Raw genomic sequence first — 20,575 nt, 5'->3', positions numbered from 1 at the left:
GCTATATCTTTCTTCTTCTTCTTCTTCTTCTTCTTCTTCTTCTTCTTCTTCTTCTTCTTCTTCTTCTTCTTCTTCTTCTTCTTCTTCTTCTTCTTCTTCTTCTTCTNTTCTCCTTCTCCTTCTCCTTCTCCTTCTCCTTCTCCTTCTCCTTCTCCTTCTCCTTCTCCTTCTCCTTCTCCTTCTCCTTCTCCTTCTCCTTCTCCTCCTTCTTCCTCTTCTTCTCCTTCTCCTTCTTCTTTCTCCTCCCCTTTCTCCTCCTCCTCCTCCTCCTTCTCCTCCTCCTCCTCCTCTTTTTCTTGTCATCATCATCATTGTGTATATATAAGATATATGTATGTCACACATATGGAGGTCAGAGAACTGTTTGATGGAGTCTGTCCTCTTATGGGACCATGAAAGATAGCTTGGTTCCCAGTTGAGCTAAGGCTCGAAACTCCGGAGACCTTGAAGGGATGGTAGATACTTAGCCTGTTCTCAGGCACCAGGCCCTTGTCTCTAGCCACAGCCCTCCATAGATTTTTGGCCATCAGTTATGTAAGGGCAATGGCCCAAGCCCCTCCACATGTAGAGGACATGACCTGTGGTCACATAGGCTCAAGACAGATCTCCATTTTAATGAGGTACCTAAACGCCTGGAGGGCTTAGCCAATAAGCTTTTCTTCCCAGACACTCCTCCCTGCAAAAGGTCTCAGGTCTCAGGCCCACACTGTGAAGCAGGGTATGGTTTTACTCATCCATTTTCCACCATGACAATAAATGCCTTAAAACCATGGACTGTCTCTTTTCACTGGGATGTGCAGTAGGGAACCATGGAGCCACTGTCTAATCTCCCATAGAAGGCAGTCTGTGCTCCCAGTCAAGGCTGCCACCAAGTCAAGCCAAGAGCTCTTCCCAAGGGACCAGCTGGAGCTCTCCCCTTTTCTCCCTCAGCCCCAGGCCAGGTCCAGCCCACAGACCCCCCCACTCTGTTCTCAGCTCTTCCACATCTTTCAGTGGTGCCTGGGTGTCCAAGAGCCTAAGAACCAGATGACCCTGAGAGCCTAAGAACCAGATGGCCCCGACCACGTTGTAGGCCCAGGGACCCCTGACCCAGCTCTGGCTGTCCCGCCCCTCAGACTGTGCTTCTCCACCTCTGGTGTGGTGTCACTGGGCTTCCCTACTGCCACTGTTGTCCAACAACAGTACCTTGGGGCGACTCATTCTCTCCCCAGCAAGACAGCCAAGAACCCAAGGCCCTGACTAAAATGATGGTGACATCCAGATGCTGTCTTCCCACATACAGCCCAGCCACACCAGATTGTACACACCTAGCACTGTGCACACGAAGTTATTCAGCAGAAACCACTGTAAGGTTCTATAAGCAAAAACACAACCCTTAGGCTCCCAGACCTCAAATTTCTCAGGACAAAGAGGTGGGTTGACCTCCCACAGCACAGATACCACAATGGGCCTGCTGCTGATGGCCAAATGAAGTCCTTCCACACCACGATGGGACAGCTCTGCACATCCACTAGGATGGCAGTCATCACCCAGCTCTTGGAAGTTCAAGAGTCCTACAGCACCCACTGCAAAGCATCTACCCAAGAGAAAGGAAAACATCCACCCACGTGACACAGCCATGCGATGCAATACTCCTCCCCAAATGCAAAATGGCCCCTATAAGAAGAACTGAAGCTCGGACACACACTCCAACATGGAGCAGACACCACACCCTGGTAAGATCTGATTCCACTGTGTCAGTCCCCAGTCAGACCCATATATACGAAAAGTCTGGGGGTGGAGGGAGGGAGTGTTCAATGGGGCAGAGCCTCCTTCTGGAAAGCCACTGGTAATGACCACATGACAGAGTAAAAGTCATCAAACTAACCACTGGAAACAGCTACGTGGGAAGTTTGTGTGTTGTGTGTACTCTAGCACAATCAACAGACTGAAATGCTATTTTTGGGAAAGGCAGTGGGCAGGCACCAGCCTGGAGCCACCATCGGCCCCTGAATGGAAAGGAGACACTGGACCCCGTACCCACCCTCCAAGACACAGAGGCACTGCCAGCCCCACTCTTCCGCATCTATTTCTCTCCCCCTCCTGAAAAGACCAACCCAAGCACGAATGCTAATGAAGCACATCCCAAGTTTGGGTGAACCCTATAGGCTGAAGAAGCACTGGCAGGTGTTTGAGATACCCACCAATAAAGAACATGGCTTGAAGTGACCCAGAATGCTTTGGGAAAGTGAAATATATTCAAGATCATCTCTCATGGGCATGGCTGATCTATCGACATTGTGACACAACAGTCACTACAAAGAAGACAACTGAAAGCCATACAATAGGGGCTGAGAGCTGGTTCAGAAGATAAAGTGCCTACCGCCCAAGTCTGAGGATCTGAGTTCAGATCCCTAGTACCCATGTAAAGCTGTGCATACAAGGCAGCACATAACTGCAAAGCTGGTGACGGAGGGCAGAGAAAGCCAGTCTGTGCTCCAGGTTTAGTGAGAGGCCCTACTTCTAGATGTGTGCTGGAAAACAAGAGAGGAAGATGTCCAACCCAGACCACATGTTTATATACAGGTGTGCACCTGTACACATACACACACTCCATACACATACAGATGTGCACCTGTACACATACGCACATTCCATACACATACAGATGTGCACCTGTACACATACACACACTCCATACACATACAGATGTGCACCTGTACACATACACACATTCCATACACATACAGATGTATACCTGTATACATACACTCCATACACATACAGCTTATTCTTTTAAAAAGAGAGAAAGCCACACTGTCGACTTAACATGCACATTCATACACACACACACATGAACATGCACACACACATGCGCACATACACACACAAATCACAGAAACAATCTAACAATGATTCAGGCAGGTTTATGGTTTTGTCTTGGGCAATATCAGCACTATGTCTGTGACAGGACAAGGGAACCAGGTTCCCACTCACCAGAGGTGTCAGCACACCAGGTCCCACAGGAAGGCTCCCTACAGCAGCCACAGCCTGCACTCTGGATGGCGAGGAGAGTGGAGAAGCTTCTGGACCTGTGAAGACAGGAGCCAGGGCACCATCAGGTGGGACACAAGGGGCACAGGGTCCAACTCTCCACAGACCTTGGTTTTTCTGAGCTTAAAAACAAACCAATAGTCAGACTTTCTCTTTACACACATGGAGTAGTTATGCCGGTCCTCTTCACAGGGAAACTGAGCCCCAGATACGAGACACAAATAAAACAGGAGCCAGGCCATAGGTGGCCAGTGGGGACACCTGTGAGTGTCCTGGTCATTGGCCTCATCGTCCCACACACATGCTTGCTGTGCCACCGTTTCCTCAGGGAGGGAAGAGGGGCCCAAGGTGCCAGGACTAAGAAAATCAAAGCTGAGGAAGTTAAGAAACATAAGATCATAAGAACATAAGATCAAGACTTTATGAACAGTGGCTGGTGCTGGGGAGGGGGCACTCTTCAGTGGAGCTGCCTGCAAGCTGTACAAGGAGCCCGTGGGATGCAGCTTTCTCAGTCATCAGTCATGCTAGGTGTGGGGCTTTCCAATGATGCAGCTGCCTTTAAGTCATCCGCCCTTCTGCATGTGTAGCCCTGACCCATGGCTCCTGGGAGCAATTGTCACGAATCTTCCTGAGAGTACCCGTCATATGCACTCCTGTGAGTCATCCTGATATGGTCCACTGAGGTAAACTCTGGTGGAATAATTTCTTTGGTCTGTGTGTTGGTTATCAGTGTTCATGCTGTCCTAGAAAGAGTCACAAAACCACACAGAACAAGCCAGAAACCCTCGTGGGATGGGCGAAATCCCACAACCAAAGCTCTCTCTTCAGTCAAAGGACATTTTAGCAACTGTAGCCAGACACTCAGAGCCAGTCTCTACCTGCCCCAGTAGCAAGGCCAAGTGAGAGCACAGATTTCTAAGCTGAGTAGCTGTACCAGGGCCCCTAGCTCTGCCAGGCAGGGAGGTGCAGAGAGAGAGAGATAACCACTGGTATTAAGGATGTTCTCCTTCCCTCCAGTACCTGCTTGGCCATCTCAGGGAGCCTGGGCTCCATTCACCTGGCGGCCGCAGTATGCCCATCACTGTGCACTGGGCTATCGTTATCGTCAGAAAATAAATAGAGGCAGAGTTGCCACACTGTCCGGGGGCAAGGCTACTCCACCAATGACATCAGTAGAAGGCATATGGAGGGCCAAAACCCCCACACTTTCCAGTAGAGACAGAGGTTTCTCCAGGTTGGGATCTGTAGAGGCCATGAACTCAAGCTCTTCCTAAAGGAAGTGAGGCAAGGTTCATGCCCACCTTCTCTATGGAGGCAGCACTAAAAAAAAAAAAAACCAAGAGTTATCTGCGCGATGGTGCATATCTAAAATCCCAGCACCAAAGAGTTGAAGGCAGGAGGATCAGAAGTTCAAGGCCTGCCTTAGCTATATAGTGTGTTCTAGACTAGCCTGGGCTACATTGGAAGGCAGAAGAAAAGGAGGAGGAGGAGGGAAGAGAGGATAAACCCATGAAAGTTCACATCAAGTTACATCATTATTAATGATGCAATGAAAAAATAATGCCAATGGAAAAGTCTAGAAAACAAATTGAGGAACACAATGCCTTAAATATAAGGCAGGGGCCATGAAAAAAATGCTGAACTTGTAATCAACAACAATGGAGTCAAAAGAAGGCAGCCCGGGACTTAGCAAGTGAAGACAGAGGGGACTCCAAATGCTCTGTGTGGGGGAAGAACAAAGCAGAACTCTCACATGGGCCCATCAGCAGCAGATCTGTTGTCAAGGGGGCCAGAGTAGGGCCAGCAAGATGGCTCTGCAGGTATAGACCCCATGACCTGAGTTAATCTCCAGAACCCACCTGTCTTAATCAGCTTTGATTGTCAATTTGACCCAGCCTAGAGTTACCTGAGAAAGGTCTCAACTGAGGGATTGCCCAGGTCAGATTGGCCTGTGGGCATGTCTATAGGAAACTGTCTTGATTGTTAATTAATGTTAGAGGGAGGGCCCAAGGCACTAAGAATGAGCCTGTAAGTGAGCCAGAAAGTTGTGTTCCTCCGGTGGTTTCTGCTTCAAGTCCCTGCCCTGACTTCTCTCACCAATCGAAGACTTTCCCTCACACTTTCTCTGTGACCTGAATGTGTAATCCAAATAAACCCATTCCTCTCCAAGTTGCTTTTAGTCAAGAGTGTTTCATTACAGCCACAGCGAGCTGCAAGGAGAAAAACAACTTCACAAAGTTGTCCTCTGATCTCCAACTGTGCATTATGGCATATGTACGAACCTCACATACATACATTATACACGCATATGCACATAATACAATAGCAATAAATGCAATGTTTTTAAAGGATGGATAAAGTAACCTCTTAAAAAAAAAAGAAATAATTAAAGAAGCAGGACTGTGAAGCAGGAAGGGAAAATGCATATGGTGAGCAAAAATGTGCAATATTCCCCCTTCTCAAATTTTCTAAATTTTTTTTGACAATCACATTTTTTAAAAACTGTAGCACATCTGATAAGAATCTAAATGCGCATAAAGGAAATACTTAGCAATTATAAGTGGGGAGGGCAGAAGATCATAAAATAATAAAGTATATATTCTACTCAAACAAGTTCCATAGTAAGTGGTAATAAAGCTAGTATGTGCAGTACCTAGAGCAAACAGTTATGCAACAGATGAACTCAAAAATACTACTTAATGCAGGTAAGCCAAAACGAGACTCCATGTAAAGATTCACATAACCCACAAAAAGGAAGGAAAAGAAAACAGAAAACCCCCAAAGAACTAGCGTAAGCCCTTGCATGCAGTAATTCCATTAAAAGTAAATGGTCAGAAGTATGGCAACTAAAAAAATAGAGCAGGTTCTTTTTAAAAACATAATTATCTGAGGACAAAAATTTAGTTCTAATACAATGCCACAGGCAGGTAGAAAATAGAAATGATGCAAGACACATTCTACAACATATGTCCCAGACAATCAAGACAGCCGTGGCAACAGTAGACAAAAATCCTGATATACATGCACAAACAAGAGCAGCAAAGAGCATGAAACACCTGACAGACTGACAGGAAAGGGGCAGCTTTCATCCCACTGAGCAACCACACAACACATTTTTTCCAATTGCTCATGAGAATTCATAGTGCTCAATGTATACATTACAATTAATAAGAATCTCAAATTCTGTATTCCTATCTCCAGAAGCTTGAAAGTAGACACCAAATTTTACAAACATATAGGCAAATCAGGAGAACCTGGTAGCCATTATATGAGGGGAACTAAGCCAGGCACAGAAAGACAAATTACACATAGCCCCATTGTAGAACTTAAGAAGTAGAGTGAATCGGAGCACAAACTAGAATAGGGGTATCAAGAATCCAGGATATGGAGGGGAGAGAGGAGATGATGATAGGATGGATAATGGATATCAGAACATAGCACAAGAGGGAAACAACCCTAGAGGTATAGAGCACTGTCTTAGTTAGGGTTTTACTGCCATGAACAGACACCATGATCAAGGCAAGTCTTATAAAAAACATTTAATTGGGGCTGGCTTATAGGTTCAGAGGTTCAGTCCATTATCATCAAGGTGGGAACATGGCAGTATCCAGGCAGGCATGGTGCAGGCAGAGTTGAGAGTTCTACTCTTCATCCAAAGACTGCTAGTTCCAGGCAACTTGGGTGAGGATCTTAAGCCCACACCCACAGTGACACACCTACTCCAACCAGGTCACACCTATTCCAACAAGGTCACACCTCCAAATGGTGCCACTCCCTGGTCCAAGAATGTACAAACTATGACAAGCACAATAGAACAATTATATTCTACAAATAATCATATGTTTCAAAATAACTAGAGAAGGTATTGAAGGTGACCAATATATGGAAACAATAACATGAAAAGGTGGAAGTGTTACTCAGCCTGACTTGAGCAGTATACATTGCATACACATCAGTTATAATGCTATAACTCATACAAAGAAAAGTGTTGAGGCATCAGCACTGACCACACAGACACCCTATGGACAAGGCAGGAGGCATCTACAAAGACCACACAGACAACAGACCCAGTGAACAAGGCAGGAGGCATCAGCAACAGATCACACAGATAACCTATGGACAATGCAGGAGGCATCAGCATAGACAACATAGACAATGTACCCTGTGGACAAGGCAGGAGGCAACAGCACAGACAACAGCTATGGCAAAACACTATAATCAGCTTCACATATGTATATGTCATAATAAGAATGAAATAAGCCAGTTCATCAAGAAATGAAATTAAAACATGCCCAATGTGAATAGGTAATTTGGATAATTCACTATACCTATTAGGAAGTTTAATTCCTAGTTTTAAAACTCAGTTTTGTATGAAAAAGAGGCCTCTGGACACACCTGATTTCACTGAGGAATTGCATGAAATATTTAAAGGAGAATTGAAGTGGGAGTAGGTAGGAGACAGAGAATAAAATCAGCATACATTAAATGCATGTATGAAACTATCAAAAATGTTTTTAAATAGTTGTAAGTGAAAAATTAATAATTCCAACTCTGCACAATGTAGCCTAGAAAACAGAAGAAGAGAGAACATGTCCCAATTCACTGAATGAAGCCCTCAGTAATAACACTGATATCAACAACAGAAAAATAAATAGGGTTTTGTGAAGAACCATGGTATCAATATTAGATGAACACAAAACCAAGAGATGAAAATGAATTTCCTGAAGGGAAATCCTTGAAAAATATCCACAAATGGGGCTGGAGTTACAGCTCACTTGGTAGAATCCTCAGTTCCATTCCTAACACTGGATAAATGGTGCATGGTGGTGGCCCCCTGTAATCACAGCACCGGAGAGGAAGAGTTCAAAAGTCACCTTAGTGACTGCTACATAGTGAGTGAAAAGTCAGCCTAGGATACCTGAGATTCTGAGACTCTGGCTCTCTCTCTCTCTCTCTCTCTCTCTCTCTCTCTCTCTCTCTCTCTCTCACTATATTATGTGTATATAAATATATATTACCAACTATAATTTAACCATATAAGAAAATAAATATACACTAAGTGGAGTTCATTCCAGGATGCAAGGCTCGTTCAATATTGTATTTTTAAAAGTTAATTTTTAAAAGGTGTCATCCTAAAAAAATTAACAAAATTTAGCATCTATCTGTGGCAAAGACTCTCATTAAAAACAAGATGGAAATTTCCTCAACTTAATATCTACCAGGAAACCCATCAACTTGCAGTCATTAAAAAGTGAAGGAACAGGTATTTTCCTGGAAAAGCTTGTACCCATGGGCTGAGGTGAAGGTGTCATCTCCCATTGCTGCTGAGCACAGCACCAGATGCTCCCATGAGTACAACATGGTAAAAAAATTCAAACCTGCCTACAAGTAAGCTATCCTGCTTCTCAATTATAGAACACCACAAGGAGTCTAGAAAATCAAGAATCCTCCAGAAATAATACATTGAGACATGGAAATAACAGATTATAAAATGAACACTCAGAGCCAGCAAGATGGCTCAACAGAGAAGGACGCTTGCTGCCAAACCTCAGGACCTGAGTTCAACCCTGGGTCCTTCATGATGGAAGGAGGGAACTGATTCCCCCTGAGTGAACTCTCACTTCCACAGGCACACCTATCCCATTCAACATGTACTAAACAGATAAATGTAAAAAATTAATTCTTAGGTATAAATACAATAAAAACATGTCTAGGAGGTGTGCTTTGACTCTACACAATGATGAAAGACACCACATATTTATTTTTAAAGACTTATTTTTACTTTATGTGTATGTATGTTCTGATTACATGTATGTATGCATAACATGTGTGTACAGTGCCCTCAGAAATCAGAAGGAGGCATCAAATCCCCTGGAACTGGGGCTAAAGTCAATTGTGATCTATCACGTGGGTGTTGGGAATTGAACCTAGGTCTTCTGCAAGAGCAGACAGTGCTCTTAACTGCTGAGCCTAGCTCTCTAGCTTGTCTAGCTCAATGGGATCTCTGGGCTAGATCATCAGCTTATAGAAATGTACACATGTGCACACACACACACACACACACACACACATGCTACTGCAAAAGAAAAAGAAAGGAGAATCTACCCAGGTTCAAGCTTTATTATGTAGCATTACTACAGTAGTGAAGTATGGCTAGTTCTGGTGGAGAGACAAGAGACGTAACTGTAGACCTAAGAGAGAACCCAGGATAGGGAACAAAGGCCCATGTGCACATATGCTGATGCACAGGAACATGCTCACATGCGTGCACACGCACATGCACGCACACACATGCACCCTGCTGGTTCCCAGGCCATAGACAGTTCAGTGAGACAGGGTCATTTACAGCCAACAATGCTGGAAAAGTTACATATCCACTGGAAAAATAAGTGTCAAGCAGAATTTTATAAAAATGTTTGACGGCCTTTTGTGAAACCATGAAGCTTTCAGTAAAACTAGGAAGAATTCTTCAGGGTGCAGATGAGGCAGCACCTGCTTGAACTCCTGCACACAGTGCAGCACAGGGAAGCAGAGATCTAGGCGGGGCTACAGGGAGATCAGAGCCTCCCCCTCCTGACAGCCCCGATGAAGGGACAAAGACACAAACCACACACTTGACTCGCAGAGTGCTCAACGCTCATCAGTGAAATCCCAAACCACGACAAACCAGGTCAGAACAAAAGAAACAGGGGAATGTTTGACAAAGGAAGACATAGACAGCTATAAGCCCATGAGGCTGGAGCCAGAATCAGCACCAGAGACACCCGCACAGTATGTGATGGGACCAGTTCCATCAGATACAAGATGGAGTATTATTCAGCCATAATGAAAGATGAAATATCCTTTATAGGCGAAAATAGATGTGATTGGATATCACTGAAGTTAAATAAGATAGGCCTAGAAAAATACCTGCTTGTTTTTCTCTCACAGGGGAATCCTAAAAAGATTCTCTGAGAAAATGAAGGAGAATATGAAAAGCAGAAGAGGAAAGGCGTGGGGGGGGGGGAGTATAGTCAACACCGTTGAATGAGGTATCTTTAGGGAACCCATCACTCACTATGAATTTTATATATACTGATAAAATGTCCCTACAGCCAAAACACTAAGTAAAACCAGTCATGACTCTACTCCTATCAGGACAGCTAAAATACAATACTAACGCCATCTATTTTCAAGAAGATCGAAGAACTGAATGGAACTGGATCATGCAGACATTGCTGGTGAAGAAATTAAATGGCGAAGCTGTTCTGAAAACCAGAGCCACGGTTTCCCTCTATCTTTAATTTAAATTTGATTTGGGGTTTAGGTGGGGAGTTTTGTTTGTTTGCCTTCTTGCTTGGTTTTAAACCTTTTTAAAATTTTTCACTTTTATTTTACATGTATGTATGTTTTGTCTGCATGTATCTCTGTGCACCACATCCATGCAGCATCCAAGGAGGCCAGAAGAGGGCATCAGATCCCCTGAATCTGGAGTTAGACATGGTTGTGAGCTGCCACGTGGGTGCTGAGAGCTGAACCCAGGTTCTCTGTAAGGGCAGTCTGTGCTCTTAGCCACTGAGCCACCTCCCCAGCTCCCCTTGCTTGCTTTGAGATTGCAGTCTTCTGTATCCCAGACTGGCCTCAAGCTCACCATGTAGCAGAGGATGACTTAGAACTCTCGATCGCTCCTGCATCCACCTCCCTAGTGCTGAGATCACAGATGTGTGCCCCAAGCAGAGCTGTGTTGCCTCTGACACCCCATTTAAACAAAACATGGGGGATTTGCCACAGCAGTGCTCTGGGGTGTCGATGTGAAGAGGAAGACGCAGGCCAGGGACACAGCTCCGCAGCAGAATGCCTGACCAGCAACGGATAAATGCCCAACACCAAAAATTGCTGCTAGAAAAAATCTCACCTCAGTGGCAACATAGCCTTCTGTTCAACTGGTATAGAAAAAGAAAGGCAAACGGAGATCAAGAGCATGGCAGGAACAGAAACAATGCAGTCGCAGCAAAACCCATCCCGTTTAAATCAGAAAAGCCACAGAGGCTCAAGGAGGGCACAGGTACCTATCTGAAGAGTGTGACAGCAGGCAAGCCTTTGTCTACTGAAGGAAAGTACAGGGCTGAGATGTCCAGTGATGGAAAAGAGGAAGAATGGTACGCTGAACTTACCACACTAGGAAAGGGAGGTATGGGGGGAGATGCGGGGGAGGCTGAGCAACTTCAAATAGACACATCACTGGACAGGAGATAAAGCCATAAAATCAGTTCCTGCCACCCACACTAGATAGTTCACAACCACAGCCACCTGTAACTATGGCTCCAGAGGACCCAACACCTCTGGCCTCTGTGCACCTCGAACTCATCTGCACAGACAGACACAAAAACATAATTTTTTTTTTTAAAGAAACAATCTGGGCATGTCTCGAATGAGTAGAAACCGAATTAATAATTTGAAAATCTTACAAAGAGAACCTGAGGCCAAGGTGGCTCCTCAGCAAATGCTAAACACTGAAAAAAAAACCCTCAGGCTAATTCCTCAGTCTCCCCCAGAATGGATTTGAACCTTCCCAAACTCATCTCCAAGACCAGTACCATCCTGGTTCCAAACCTGACCCCACAAGAAACCTGCAGGCCCAATGTCTCTTGAGAATGTATCTTTAGAAGCTGGGGAAATCCCAGCTACTCAGGAGCAGGAGACTTCAGGGGACAGTGAATCCTGGAGAGCAAGGTTAATCCCAAGAGGAAATGGTCCACTCCAGTGCCATGCACCACACGAATTAAATAAATGGCAAAGGGATGTTTACCATCTCCAGAGCAACAGGACAAGCATTTGACCGGCTCCAACACCCAAACAACTTCCTCAGCCCAGTATGGGGTTATTGCAAAACCAAGCCTACAGTGAGAGATGACACCACCCCCAGAATCAGGATCAACCAATGTCCACTCTCAACACTGCTATCCCACCCTCCCCTGAAGGTCAGCAAGGCAAAAGTGGCAAAGAAATGGAATAAAATACTGGAGAGGAGGAAAGCTCATGGTCCCCAGCTAGTAGCAGTCATGGTTGCTGGGAGAGGAGACACTGTTTTCTGAGTTTTGGCCTTTGCTGGGTTCCCATGTTCCTACAGATAGCTCCATGCCTGGACCCACACAGACACCTTGTTTAAATAACAAAACCAAGACATGAAGGTGAGAGAGAAACATCCTAAGGAGCAGGAACTGGGATGGGGATAAGGCACAGTGAAGAGGTATGACTGGATTGTGCACATGTGTGACATTGGCAAAGAACAGATTAAAATCTGACTTTTTAAAGGATGGGTACTCAGGCAAGCCTCAGATGATAGCCAGTCTAGTGCTATGGAGCCCAGGCAAGCAGACAAGCCGTAGCCCAGTGCCAAGTGGCCCAAGTAGACAGAGCAAGCCTAACATGACCCCTAGATGCCACCTAAGGCTATGGTGAAGTCCTAGCCCATGCTGATACCAAGGGTCATGTCTGGGTCTGTGGCCCTGCAGCAGCAGGGTCTGTTATCACCAAAGGCCAGGTGGACATCCCTGGTTTGGGCTGCCACCTGGGGCCATGTTGATTTCAGAGGGCTATGCAGAGCTGGCCCCATCCCTTGCTTGGTCATTGTGGGGGAGCTGTCCCCCAGGATCATGAGAGCAGGAGAGCTGGCCCTGCCCTTCAGCAGCTATAGCACTCAAGAGAGTGGGCCCTACACTTCACCTGGGCAGCATAGTAGAGCTGATCCTGGTGGTGCAAGTGAGACAACCCTGAGGATGTGAGCTTGGGATATCTGGCCTCACCTTTGGTCTTTCCAGCAGTAGCATTGGCAAGAGAGAGAGAGATGCCTCCTTCATCCCTCTCCACCTGTTGGGTCCTCCCTCTAAACATTGTTTTGTGCCTCTTTCAGAGACACTAAGAGTTGCTCCCCAGATCTGGACAGCATCCTCAGGCTGCCCACTGTCAACGCCCACTCGTCGCCCGGACCGCCCATCACTGCGAGAACTGCCCATCATCGTGAGAACCGCCTTGGCAACTTCAAAGGACTCAGGGGCATGCTGGGAACCCTTCCTTGTACTTAAGCCAGTTCAAACAATAAAAATCTGGGCCTTGATCAGAAGTTTTGCCAGGGCCCCATGTTTCCTTTCGCAGCCCTGTTCTTTTTCAGGAGTTCTCGTTCTCCAGTTCGGATCCACAGTGTTTCTGCAGGCAGAACCACACATCCACCTATAGCAGGTGGGAGAGTTGGCCCTGCCCCTCACCAGCTGCAGCACTTGGGGATAGTGGGCCCTGCACCTCTCCTGGATAGCACAAGTAGAGCTGATTGTGGTTATGGGAATGCTGGGGATGTGGAGATGTGGGAGATGAGGGAGGGAGATGCAGGTGAGCCATCCCAAGGATGTGAAAGCAGAGCTGAAAGGCTGTGTTTGCTCCTTGGGCTGCAGTATTGGATGAGCTTGCCAAGGCAGTGCTGGAGAGCTTGCCCCCTGGTGGTATGGGTACAGGAGAGCCAGCAAGCTGACCAGCTCAGCTACCACCCAGGCCCTGATCCAGGATTTTGAGTTGGCCCACCCCAACATCATTGATGAACTACTAGAGCGCATGAAGGAGCTGATCCTATAGCACCAAAGCAGCAGGATCTCCGTGGCACAGGGCAACAACAAGATATTTGAGAAGAGTGAGTATCCAGTATTGATAGTATAAGTCAGAGGCCTAGAACCAGACCATGACTCATTGCAGTGAACATTTGCAAGTAAAGATGTGTGGTCAAAAGGGTATAGTGTGTGGGATTATAAAAGGGTTTAGATGAGTGGGATTGGATGCATGATGTTGATAGATATTTTAGGTAAACCTCAGTCATAAGTATGTGACTACAGAATTTATAGTATGGTTATGCCTTTGAGAAGAAAGTCCCAGGGGTAGAGAGATGGCCTAGCAATTAAGAGCACTTGCTACTCTTCCAGAGGACCAGGATTCAGTTCCCAGCACCCACATAGTAACTCACAACAATCCATGACTCTAGTTCCAGGGGATCTAATGACCTCTTATGCTCTCGAAGGCATGCACATGGTACATATACATACATGCTCTTCACATAAAATAAAAGTGCTCTTCACATACAATAAAATAAATTTAAAGAAAAATGAAGAAAGACCTGGGGCTGGAGAAATGGCCTAGCAGTTACATATGCTTGCTACTCTGCTCTATATTGCGCATAGCCTTAGGGTCTTTGGGAAGAGCTAGGGGATAGATATTAGAAAGACTAGGAAGGAGGTGCCATCTACAGCTGTGCAGAAGTCATCGTGTATGCTGGGCACAGACTCTGCAATGTGGCTGCTTTAGGGTCCTCAAGGCTCTGATAAATAAACCTAACAAAGTCATCATTTCCCAATGAATTTAACTTTAGTTAAATTGTTTTGGTAGAACTGAATTTTGGTTTGCCATTGGGACTTTGGAGATAGCAGATAGATGTAAGTAACCTGGTCTTGCAACATCCACCTTGACGCTATTTGAAAACTGCCCAGTTGTTATGCTTGCATTTTCTAGACACCCATCAGGCCTCCTCCATCTGCAGCCTGGAAGGTGCCCTGACTTCCCCCCATCAGTCTAGACTGTGGAACCCTTTCTTCAGATTGGACCACTTGGTGGCCGTCTAGAGCCCCCAACCAGATTTCAAATGCCTCTTGAATGGCGAGAATTTATTGTTCACAATTTCCCACATGGCAGATCTGACTTTCAAATCCAGGTCCTGTTCTTGAAGTTGGGCCCATGCTCATTCCAGTGGTTCTCAATGTGTGGTCCAGGGAACACTAAGGGCCCCCCATGGCCCTTTCAAACCATGTTCATAATAATAAGAAGAAGTAATTGATTTAACGATAGTCTCACTCTCCGCGCATGGTGAACTGTGCTGGAGGTTGTGGGACTGAGACAGAGACAGAGACAGCTGGCTTCGGAAGCAGAGACAGGAAGCTCTGTCTGCCAGCCAGGCCACAGAGAGGCTTTGCAAACTGGAGTGATGTTCTTGTAAGTGTTAGTTTCCTTCTGGAAAACACTTGGTGTTCTAGTTTGCTTCCTGTTGCTGTGATACAAAAACTGACTGGCTGACAGCAACTTAGAGTCAGAAGGGTTTATTTAGCTCACAGCTTACAGTTCATCATGGACTAAGTGAGGGCATGAACTCAACAAGGCAGGAACCTGAAAGCAGGAACTGAAGCAGAGGCCATGGGGGAAGGCCGCTTATTGGCCTGCTCCTCTTGGCTTGCTCAGCCTGCTTTCTTATATAGCCCTGAACCACGTGCTCAGGTGTGGTACCTCCCTCAGTGGGCGGGGCCCTCCCACATCAATCATTAATCAAGGCCAATCTGATGGAAGTCATTCCTGGATCAATGTTTCTTCTCCCCAGGTGTGTCAAATTGACAACAAAAACTATGACAGTTATGTTGGGGCCAAGAGATGGCTCAGAGTGTAAAGTACCTGCCACCAAATGGAATAATCTGAGTTTGATCCTCAGGGCCCACATGGTAGAATGCAAAGAGCAGACCCCAGCAAGCTGTCCTTTGACCTCCATATGTGTGTATTTATGCACGCACATGCGCGCACACACACAAATAAATTATTAAGTAAAATTTAAAAATTATTTTACTTATTTATTTATTTAAAAAAATAGATTTCTTTTGTTTGGAATTACTATATTGTGGGAAATATTTATGTTACCAGCTAATAACTTCATTGCTATTATAAAAATACAGTAATAAATACTTTGCCTTTTCGTTTACAAATTCCTTTTTAACTCTTTGGCAAGACCAAGAATGGAACACACGGCCTTGCATGCACTGTGCCGCCGCCAAGCTGTACCAGGCTGTACCTGGGGCTGTACCACCAGGCTGTACCCGCCACCCCCTCTCTTTTTCCAGCGGTGGGAATTTAACTCAGGCCTTGCCCATGCTAAGCACTTTATCACTAGGCCATATTCCCAGCCCTTGCCTTCCATTCCTGACAGGACTATCAGGAGACAGATATAAAGACACACTCTCTGGGCCCCTGAATCCTGTTGTAAGACTCCAAAAGGGCCCTGAGACCCCAAGTCTCTTGGCCCTAAGTTTGAGAATCACAATGCTTCCCTCAAATGAGAAACTGAAATGCAAGCAAGCATCTCTCCCCGGGAAGTGACCTGCACGATGAAGGCTGACAGGTGGCTCCTGATGATGGAACGGTGGCTGCCTGGCCCCACGCCAGCCACGAGACCTTTATCAGATTCGGTGTTCTCTGCCTCCATCTGCTCCCCCAGAAGATGGAAGGTGTCATGGAGCCAGTCTTCTCCGGGATGGGATGAAGATGATGCGGTACTGAACAACCAAGAGCTCCCCCACACAATATGGTGATTACTTTCCCTGTCTGGCCACTGTGAAGGCCCAGGAACGAAAGAGAAATAAAGGAGACAACCTGGAGGGCTCCTTTGACCTGAGAGGACCCTGCCTGCCCTCAGGAGCAGGTGTTGGGGAAGGCAGCACCCTGTGAAACCGGGTCTGTGAGGGTTAATATTGTCATCTTGAGAGTATCTAGCAACACTTAGCATGCCTGTGAGAGTTTCACAGTTAGGTTAACAGAGATGGGAGGACCTGCCCTGAGTGTTGGGCAGCACCATTCCGTGGGCTGGGGTCCTACACTGAGCAGAAATGAGAGAGGGAGCTGAGCACCAGCGTTGAGAGAATATCTTATGTGTTGTATGGATGCATCGCCTGTCAATTAAAAAGCCTATGGCCTATGACTTAGGCAGGAAGTGGGAGGTAGAACATCTGGGAGGCAGAAAGAATTCTAGGATAGAGCAGCCGCCTCATGCTCCTGCCTTCTCTGCTATGATATTGCATCCTCACACTGTGGGCCTTCAGTTGCTTGTGTCCAGTGTTTGTCTCAGCAATGAGAGAAGTGGCTAACATAGTGTCCTAGTTAACTCTGCCCAAGATGAACTAAGGATGAAGCTGCACCCACAGGAAGCCATCTCCCTGTTGCTGAACCAAACTGGGAGCCATTATATGTGTTGCAGCCTCAGGGTTAAGTGGCCCCAGTATTTTGAAATATACATCTCAACCCCTTCACCTAAACTCTCCTACATACCCCAAACCTTGTCAAAAGCAAGTCATCTCACAAGGAACAGAACAGATAAGAGGAGGGTACAGCCCAGGCAAGACAGAAAACCCACAGCCACCCAGCATGAGCCGCTTAAAGCCAGGGAGGCCGAGACACTCCCCAACAGGACCCCCAAAGAATCAGAACAAACCAAAGGTAGGTGTTGCTGTTGCTTTGGGAAATGCAGAGAGGGTTTCTGCCTCTACCCTCAAGGAGCTCCAGAAACAGGAGTGAGGCATTTGTCCTTGTGTGTAGAAAATCATTAACAACAAAACCAGGCCCCCGTTAAGACTCCAGGAATGTCTCTCTCAGCTGCTTGTGGACTCTGGGTTTGTTCACTGTTTACCCATGGCCATTCACCCCCATGCCCTCCTGCTCCCAGCTTCAGTAAACATCCTGGAAATGCCAACCTGAGTTGCACAAGGTCTATGCCTCTGTGGGGATACCAGTCACTCCTGGGCCAGAGTGTCTAGCTGCTGGGTCTCCAAGGCCTCTGAGGGCAAGTGTTGTTAAAATTCCTCCCTTAGGGGAAGATGTGAACAACGTCTACTCTCAAGGGCTTGAGGGCAAACCAAAGTTCAAGTCCACCAAAGTATACCCCGAGGAACCAACTGGGGTCACTGACACAGAATAGGAAAGGGGTTATTAGCAGGAGCATGAAGGATATCAGGATAATCACAATGGAAAGTCTTCACCCAGCAAGGATGATGGCTTCCCCACAGCTGTGCAGATGGAACCCCCCTTTCCCTAACCTCCCTGACCAATATACTCTAGCTCCTCCCGGATATACCAAGGCACATGCAATAAAGGCAGAATTGGCTGGGAGGAGTAACCAAATTATTTAAGCAAAGATCCAGTGGCCCTCATCCCCTCTGTGGTGGTTTAAATAAAAATGGCTCCCATAGGCTCATAGGGAGTGGCACTATTGAGAGGTGTGGCCTTGTTACAAGAATTGTGTCATTGGAGGTGGGCTTTGAGGTTTCAGAAGTTCAAGCCAGGCCCAGTGTCACTCTCTCTTCCTGCTGCCTGCTGATCTGGATGTAGAACTCTCTCAGCTACCTCTCCAGCACCATGTCTATCTGCATGCTTCCTGTCATGATAAAAACGGACTAACCCTCTGAACTGTAAGCCAGCTCTAATCAAATGCTTTCCTTTATAAGAGTTGCCATGGTCATGGTGTCTTCACAGCAATAGAAACCCTAAGACACCCTCCTTCTAACAGAAATGTCTACAGTCGTCATACCCCATCCTGATGAGGCTAGCTGGCATTGCTGATCTCATGAAGATGGAGGCAGGGTGGCTGGAAGGAAGAGCAGCAGCTGGAAGGGTTCATTGGCTTCTTATTGCTGAGTGACATTTGAGAGAAATGAAGTCTGGAGTCTGGATGCCTGGCATATCATCCCCAGGGACTTGACACCAGGTGCAGCCGATAGATGGGACAGATCCTGATAGCTTGCCAGACCCCATTGCTGGGACCTGAGGAGGTGTGAGGAGTGACACACAGAGCAACCTGCCACAGCTAAGGGAGAATCAATGTCTATTATTGAGGCAGGGATCCCCTAACGGGAGTACCCAAGTCTTACATGCCCTGGGGAAACCACGGGGGCAGCCAGCCACCTGTGTCCTTTCTGAGCACCCCTCTCCCCACAGAAGTGACCTGGGATTGGATTTCTCTGCAAAGCTGAGGCTCCAGGCTCACATGCCACCTGTCAGGCTGGACAGCAGAGTCCAGGCTTTGGATCCAGAGCTCAAGCTATTCTTCAATCCTGCAAATTTGGAAGCAAGACACTCTCAAATCCCAAAGCAATGAAGATGCTGCAGGCCAAGAGGCTAACATGTGTAAAGCTCACTAGTTAGACACTGTCACCGCCTCAACCTAGGAGCCACCACCTTACCCAGATGAACCTTGATGCAGGTGAAATGCATTTTGCCAACTTAGGGGCTGGGGAGATGGCTTAGCCTGTAAAGCATTTGCAAGCATAAGACTCTGCGTTCAAGAACAAAAAGTCATGTTAAAATGCATGTAATCCCAGCACTGGGGAGGCAGACAGGAGAATCCCTGGAACTCACCAGGCAGTTCAGCTCCCTTATTGAGCTCCAGGCCAAGGACAGACTCTGTCTCAAAACAGGTAGACACTGTTCCTGAGGATGTTACCTGAGATTGACCTCTGACCTCCATACTTATAAACACACATATGTGTACACACACACACACCACACACTTGCAGGATTTTTTTTTTTTAATCCTGCAAACTTAGGTGGTGACTTTCAGTCTGTAGGGACACAAAGTCCTTCCAGACATAGCTCATTTAGAAAAAGACCTCTGGGGTGTGTGATGGTTTGTATCTGCTTGGCCCAGGGAGTGGCACTATTAGGAGGTGTGGCCTTGTTAGAGTAGGTGTGTCACTATGGGCATGGGCTTAAGACCCTCATCCTAGCTGCCTGGAAGTCAGCATTCTGCTAGCAGCCTTCAGATGAAGATGAAGGACTGTCAGCTCATCCTCCACTGTGTCTGCCTGCATGCTGCCATGTTCCCACCTTGATGATATTGGACTGAACCTCTTAACCTCTGAACCTATAAGCCAGCCCCAATTAAATGTTGCCATTTTGCATCGGTCATGGTGTCTGTTCATAGCAGTAAAATCCTAACTAAGACAGGATGACTCTTTCCCACAGCCCTTTCCCAAAGGGCCCTACTATTTTACAAATGAGATTCCGGACCCATTGGGGAAGGTCACATACCCAGGTGGTGACCGCTGGGTACCAAAGGGTTAATCTGGTGATGGTCCTCATCAAAACCCCAAGCTGCCTACACCTGCGTAGGGAAGCACATTTCCACTCACACCTTTTCCCTCCCCATGTCTAAATATCTGTGGTGTCTTTATGGCACCTGGTCAGCCAAGATCAACAGACACTATCGTACTGTCTCAATCCACACGTGACTTTCACAGACTGTGACTAAGGTCACAGGAAACCTTTAAAACATCCATTTTTTTTTTCTTGCTGATGAGTTGCTAGGTTAATTAATAAAAGACCCAGGAGCATAAAACATATCACAGAATGAAAACTTCTTTGGAGGAAGCAGTCACATAAAGAATAAAGGCTTGGGACATGACTCCAGGGGAGAATGATGGCCTAGAGTCCCCAGTGAGGGGCTGGGGACATGGGTCAATGGGTGGGCACCTGCCTGGAATCCCCCAGGAAGAGGATAAAGGTGTGGCTTGGTGAGAGGGCACAAGCCTAGAATCCCCAGTGAGAGGCTGGGGACATGGTTCAATGAAATACTTTCTCAGTAGAGAAAGTAACCAAGGAACTGAAGGGGGCTGCAACCCTGTGGGTGGAACAACAATATGAACTAACCAGTACCCCCTGAGCTTGTGTCTCTAGCTGCATATGTAGCAGAAGATGGCCTAATCGGCCATCACTGGGAAGA

The 20,575-nt window shown here is 46.6% G+C and overlaps 1 protein-coding gene across 1 annotated transcript in view; it reads right to left on the bottom strand.

The window, feature by feature from the left end:
- Shank2 (SH3 and multiple ankyrin repeat domains 2) overlaps positions 1-20,575 on the bottom strand; it is a 444,659-nt gene that overhangs the window by 418,968 nt on the left and 5,116 nt on the right. Inside the window, exon 2 of the mRNA XM_021202679.2 lies at positions 2,977-3,071. The gene's annotated coding sequence lies outside the window, so the exon portion shown is untranslated. The remainder of the gene's footprint in view (positions 1-2,976; positions 3,072-20,575) is intronic.

Source organism: Mus pahari, chromosome 1 (assembly GCF_900095145.1).
Source record: "Mus pahari chromosome 1, PAHARI_EIJ_v1.1, whole genome shotgun sequence".
Taxonomy (NCBI): Eukaryota; Metazoa; Chordata; class Mammalia; order Rodentia; family Muridae; genus Mus; species Mus pahari.
This window is presented reverse-complemented; position numbering and strand designations above follow the sequence as displayed.